General features: G+C 37.0%; 1 pseudogene; it reads left to right on the forward strand.

The window, feature by feature from the left end:
- Positions 1-300: 300 nt before the first annotated feature.
- Positions 301-6,542, forward strand: LOC117628894 (annotated as a pseudogene).
- Positions 6,543-7,150: the final 608 nt, after the last annotated feature.

Genomic DNA, 7,150 nt, shown 5'->3' on the forward strand with positions numbered 1-7,150 from the left:
GTTGCAGTTGATTTCCCCCATGATCACCTATTGGACGACCTTTGCCTTTTCTGTGTCTTGGTGTTTCACCATTTTGGCCAACCATAGTCTCCAGTACCTCGGCCATACTTAATTCCAGTCACCTTAAATGTAACCAAAAATACTTGCTCGAACTCATTCATTTTGGCCCGCCCTAGTTGACTCCCATTTATTTTTCTGCTATTCTGGATCTAGTCATTATCAATCACCATAATAAAGCTCCACTTCTTGTAGTTTCAGTTTCACCTGTGCCTTTGATTATTTAGAACAATTTAGACTTTAATGACATGGTCCAGGTTACAGCACATAAGACAAATACCAAAAGCGGCCCTCGTGAAGAAGGGTATGGTCATTGGTCACCCTCAGTTTCACCTGTGCCTTCTCATCACCTTCATTCTCGCCTCCTCATCACTCTCTGTCGTCTGTGGTGCTCAGGAGCACCACCACCACAACGGCATTATCAGCCATGGAGCTCTCTCCGACACCGAAGCCCTCTACATCAAGCAGCGCCAGCTCCTCTACTACGGGGACGAGTTCGGCGACCGAGGCGACCTAGTCACGGTCGACCACCATCTCTGGTTTTCAAGAACCAGAGAATCAGAAATGCTTACATGGCTTTACAAGCTTGGAAGCAAGCCATTCTCTCCGACTCGCTTAATCTCACGGGTAATTGGGTCGGATCTAATGTCTGCAACTGTATTCAATTTAATTAACTGTAGGATTCATTTACAAGGCGAGTGGAAAGAGTCATCAATTTTGAATTAACAAGTTTCTACTTTAACGTATAACAACTATGTTCATATTTATTGGCTGGATAACTTGTTATATTCAGCCAATTACTAGGATAATGTATGCACTTAAGATGAAAGTGCTTTGACAGTTGTGCCACATAGAATTACATTCCTTTTTAAATATTTGATGATATAAATTTTTTTATTTTTTATTTTGAAATCATTTTTTGGTCCAATGTTACCCCCTTATGACTTGAATCGGGTAATAGTCATTTATGTCATATTGCCTACTACCTATTGCATATATATATATATATATATGTTTTTTCATATTTTCGACAATGTGTCATAGTATTTTATGTACCTTTTTTTAATAGCCAACATACAATTTTATTTTTTCTATTTTTGTGTCTGACTTATAGGTAGTCTTCTAATTTATGTTCCTAACTTATAGATAACACAATTTATCACTAAGTATTTTTTGTTGCTAATAATAACACTATTTACTTGTATGTCAGGTACATAATTTAATGTAGGTGCTTGTTTGATCGATTGGTATAATATATGGGTCTTTACTTTTTATTAATTAAATTGTATTTTATCCATATATTAGGAATATTATCAAAGAAAGAATTTAAATTTTAAATTCTGAAATTCAATTACAAGGAAATAATGCATTAAATTTAGATTTTCAATGTGGTTTCCTTATTTGCCTCAAAGGGTAAAATTGACACAACAAAAAAAGTAATAAATGTCAAAGGACCTACATCTAAAACTAAAAGCGCGAGCACTAAACCCAATGACAACTAATTGTTTTAGACCTAGATCTAAGAAGCCCTTTTATTTATTATCTAACATCGTTGCATGCCATTGACAATGTGCCTATGGATGAGGAAGAGAAAGTTGTGCTTGACTGATAATTGACGGAAACTTTCTCACGTAAATCCTCGATGCTACTGGTTGAAGGCCCTTCGATGCTAAAGTTAGCTTAAGGGGATGAGAGCAAGCTATCAACAATGCAAGGGCATAAGTGTCAAGTAGCAAGCCTTACCCTGTATCTAGGGTAAGGAGTTATATTTATAGGGAATTCCAGGTTTTTTTGGGTACTTAGTTTCGACGAGGGACTCGTGGGAGCGCCTTCCAAGGCTAACACGCGTCCCAGCAAATATCCTAGCGATGAACTCGAGAACATCCTGCAAGATGCCTTCTAAGGCGCAGAATTGGCAAGGCATGCCGAACACACTTGCCGGTCATGGGCCGATCAGTGAACAATTGGCGGATGGAGCTAGAAGCGTCTATCGTTTGTAGGATTAGACCTGCCAGCATGGGTTACAGGGCTATGTTGTGCGTCGAATCGGTCGTGGGTGCCGAAAAGACCTACCGATTCGTTCTACTGGGATTGCCAGTGCAGGCCATGGAGCCTTCCTTCACGTGTCATGGCATGAGATGCGGGTCAGGTATGATACAAACAAACTTAAATTAATTAAACCCATTATGCAATGCATTTCCTTTCAATTTTTTGTGATAAACTAATAGATAATTGACTAAATAAACATCATCCAAAGTTTCAATAAAAATTACCAAGTTTTTCTTACAATTTCCGTAGTTTTTATTCAATTTTTATCGATATCGATAATATCTCGATATTTCAATCGAAATTTCCGTATTTTTGAACTATCGATATTTTGGATACCATCAATATTTGATACCTTGGCTGTAGGCACTGACTATCCCACTAATTATCAGGGGACCAGTTGTTGGATGACACCTGGGCCAGATTAGAAGTGCAATAAATGTTTCCTTTAGTAATTCTTGGAAACCTGTGCAAGCTACATTGCTTATAGAGGCGATCGGTGGTGGATTTTCCAGTTGTCTTTGATTTTCTTATGCTTGATTTAATCGAGAAGTGTGAAGGAGTTATTATCTAACATCGTTGCATGCCATTGACAGTGTGCCTATGGATGAGGAAGATAAAGTTGTGCTTGACTGATGATTGACAGAAACTTTCGCAAGTAAATCATCTCTAGCATTGCTCGTGCCGGAAGTCCAATTGAGGAGCTGTATGGGTTTGGTGTTGTGTGATGAGTGTATTAAGGGGTATCAAGGGTATTTTTGGTAGTTAAATAGGATGTACTTAGTTAATTTTATATTTTAATTTAAATATTAGGATGTACTTAGATCATAGGGTATACTCAGTTAATTTTAGATTTCGTTTAACCACACTATATTATTATTATTAGTTTTCTATCAAAACAAACCCTTAAGGTCCTTAACTATTGGCTTGCAGCCACATATAATTACTGTGGTGACCTTCTCGAATCATCAATTTTTATTCATTTAAGTAGTTGATGAACTGCTGCAGGCAAGTTATTCTCCTGAACTCGAATCCTATCAAGAGCGGGTCAAGGGGGTGAGTAATTGTCTCAATTCCACATGTAAACTAGGAGTGGGCTTCGGGACTGGAAAACTGGAACACCGAACCGAACCGGTGAAAAAAAAAGGGGAAAAAAACCGGTTGACCAAAAAAGTCAACAAACCAAACCCGAACCAGATCGAACCAGTTCCGATTCCAATTTTACACCCCACCGCACCGGACCGGACTGAACCGGACCGGTCATATTTATGTATTTTTATTTTTACAAAATTTTAAAATCTAATGCCATATTTTAAATTTTATAATCACTATTTTTCCAAGTTCAACTTCAAATAATTTATAAATGTATGAATTGGATTATTTGTTAATTTTTAAGCCAAAAAAATAAGTTTTTTATTATAATTTTTTTATTAAAAAATTTTAAAAAATAATAAATTAATAATACGGTTCAAAACCGAAACTGGTCAGAACCGAACCGGTCGGTTTTTGAAATTTTTTTTTGCCTAAACCGGACCAAATCGGACCAAATCGGACCGATTAAATAATACCGGTTTCAATTCCAGTTTGAGGTGAGAACGGGACCCAACCGGACCGCGCCCACCCCAAATGTAAACAAACAAGGGCTCACAAAACTCTCCAAAATATACGCATTAATTCTTTGCTTCTTTTCCCTTTATAAGAAGAAGAAAGCCCTGTCTAATTCATCATCAGCAATACATAGAATAGAACCAACACAAGCAAACTCAAAATCAACGATGTCAACAAAGTCTAGCACTACTGTCCTTGCCTTTGCCTTTTGTTTCTTGTCCCTCCTCAGTTTCGCTTACTCCAACACCACCGACGACAAAATCTACCTCACCGGCTTGGTCTACTGTGACAACTGCCAATTGAAGTCTATGACCGAGATCAGTAAGATGATTCCAGGTACGTAACGTTAATAAGTAGGTAACAAACTACCTAAATGTCGATTATAAGATTTGAATATGAGATTTATGCATGCATGCATGCACATTGCCCATTGATCAGGTGCAAGGGTGCTATTGGAGTGTAGGGAGGGGGGAACATAAAATCCAGCCAAGAGGCCGAAACCAACCAGCTTGGACTGTATGTGTTTAAGTTGGACAAATCTAAGGAGCATGTGGATGATTGTCAAGTGACACTGCTACACAGCCCTGACCCTGTATGCAAGATTTCCCACGAAGTTGACCCGAACAACAAATCGAAAACTGCGCCTGTGGCCACCCAGAAGCTCAACCTATTGGAAGGAGACAGCGTGGATTTCATCGCACCAAGCCACCTCGTTGCCTACCCTCTTGGTTTGGTCGTTGAGAAAGCTCATCCCGAGTGTGAGCAGTTTGCCAAAGCGCGCAAGTGTTTTCAAAACTAATTTAAGGAATTGAAGACGAAATGGAGACGAAAACCTTATGATATTAAATCAATTTCCAATTTCAGTGAATTTTTCTGTTTGATTGCAAAGATAGATAAATTGTGGTTTAAGAAATCAACAGTTACGATTATGATATATGCACGGTTATGATTCGTGAATTCACAACTAGTATAAACAAGGAAGTGTAATTAGAAGTGCACTCAAGTATTATATCCTTGAGGATATTGCCATGTCGATTAATCTAGTCTTTTTATTTTTTACTTTACTAATTCTTAATTAAGATTCAATTTAGGACCTATTTAAAGAGAAGAAAAATATGATTTAAAATCTATCTTATAACCTAATAATCTCCTAATCAAAATACTAAACTTTTAACATGTCACATATCAATTTAGCCCTTAATTATACTAAGCTTAAATTCCATGGTTCATACTAGTTTGATTTTTATTTTTTATTTTGGTGTGAAAATTTGGTCTTTTCTTCAAAATAATGTGCTTGATAGCGTGAAAGTAGCAAATAAATAATGATGTGTTCAAATTGGATTTGAACACACATCACAACCCATATCATCATTAAGGCCCTAAAAATTGAATCATCATGTGCTTGGTTAATACGTTAAGTAGTTTATGAAGTGATTAAGATCGAAGAGGATCCATGACTTGTAATGGATCACTTGTTCATTTACTTATAAATAAATAAATAAATAAATAAATAAATAAATAAATAAATAAATAAATAAATAAATAAATAAATAAATAAACTCGCAATACTGACTCCATTTGTAATTCCATCAATTACTCGTCTATCAAAAAAATGAGTTAGTTCAGCTAATCTTCCTATACCATTAGTAAAGGATAATGTGAAATTAGCAAATGAATAATGATTAACGGCCCAAAACATTGAATTATTGTGTGCCTAAGTCAGAAAATCTTCAAAGGCACGTAGAAAGACAAGTCCCCCATAAAGTATACTATGAGGAAAAGGACGGCTCACAACAAGTTGATGTCTATAAAATCCCAGATGCTGATTGAATGTCTTTTGCCCATCCAAGATTAAATATATTTCCATAGAATACGTACCAGTTGTGCTTATTTACTTTTTACCATGGCTCTCACAAATCAAGAGACCTCTGCTTAGCTTTTCTTTTTATTTTGGCCATTTGCTCCTCTCAAGCATCATCTCACTAAATTTATGATGAGAAAACCATGTTGGCGAGACATGAAGACTGGATGGCTCAATTTGGGCCAGTTTTTTTTATAAGGATGCTGAGGAGAAGGAGAGGCGATTCATGATATTCAAGGCCAACTTGGAGTTCATTAAGGCTTTTAACAAACACATGAGCCAGAACTACTTCACTCTAAGCTTAAATGAATTTGCAGACCTAACCAATGAGGAGTTTCGGGAAATTCCTAATGGTTACACGAAACGATCCTCCAAATCGATCATGTCCAATTCCACGAAAGCTACATGTTTTAGATATTGAAATGTCACTGATGTGCCACCTTCAGTGGATTGGAGAGAAAAGGGTGCAGTGACGCCTATCAAGGACCATGGCAAATGTGGTAAGTATTAAACAAGTTGTTAAATGATGAAGCATTCACTGTTTCACAACGTAATTGAATGATGAGGCATGTTATTTCAATTTTATAGGGTGTTGTTGGGCATTCTCAGCAGTGGCAGCTACAAAAGGGGTTAACAAGCTCAAAACCAGAAACTTAATCTCACTATCAGAGCAAGAGCTTGTGGATTATGACACTATAGGTAAAGATCATGGCTGTGAAGGTGGTCTAATGGATGACGCTTTTCAATTCATCCAACGCAACAAAGGCTGACAACTGAAGCTAATCACTCCTACCAGGGTTACAACACTCAGAAGGCTGCATCCCAAACAGTGTCCATAAACGGGTACGAGGATGTGCCTAAAAACAACCAAAATGCTATGTTGCTAGCCGTCGCTAACCAACCAATTTCTTTTTGGAATTCAGACTATGATCTGAATTATAACTTGCATTCTACAAATGCTACTGAATGAGTAAAGGTTTCAGAGAGATTTTCAGAATGAGAGAGAGCTTGAGGAAAAAGATGAATTCTATTCTTCTTCTCACGCACACACTGTGCACTAATAACAGTTGGAACAGGAAATTCCCAAATTACATCATTCAAATCTAGTCATCCATTCTTCTATTCTAAGATTACATCTTAGCTGTCCACTTTGGACTGTAATCCAAGGGCTCACATTTAAATCTGTAAATTTAAACTAAATACAACATCATATTAGCTAAAACATTTATATTTCAACACTCCCTTCTAAGTGTTTAGCTGAGATTACTCCAAGCTTTCTTCTCAGGTATTCAAACCAATCTCTTTCTAGAGCCTTAATAAAGATGTCTGCAGTTTGCTCTTCAATTTTACAATATAGTAAATCAATCTCTCCATTTTGCAAAGCATCTCGGATGAAGTGAAACCTCCTGTTTATATGCCTTGTCTAATGATGATGCACATGATTCTTGGTTATGGCAATAGCAGAGGTATTATCACATAGAATTGTAGTAGCAACCACCTGTTCTTCACCAATGTCTGAGAGAACGAAGGGCAACCAGATTGCTTGTGCAGTAGCTTCTGTCACACTAACATACTCTG

Source organism: Prunus dulcis, chromosome 5 (genome assembly GCF_902201215.1).
Source record: "Prunus dulcis chromosome 5, ALMONDv2, whole genome shotgun sequence".
NCBI classification, from domain to species: Eukaryota; Viridiplantae; Streptophyta; class Magnoliopsida; order Rosales; family Rosaceae; genus Prunus; species Prunus dulcis.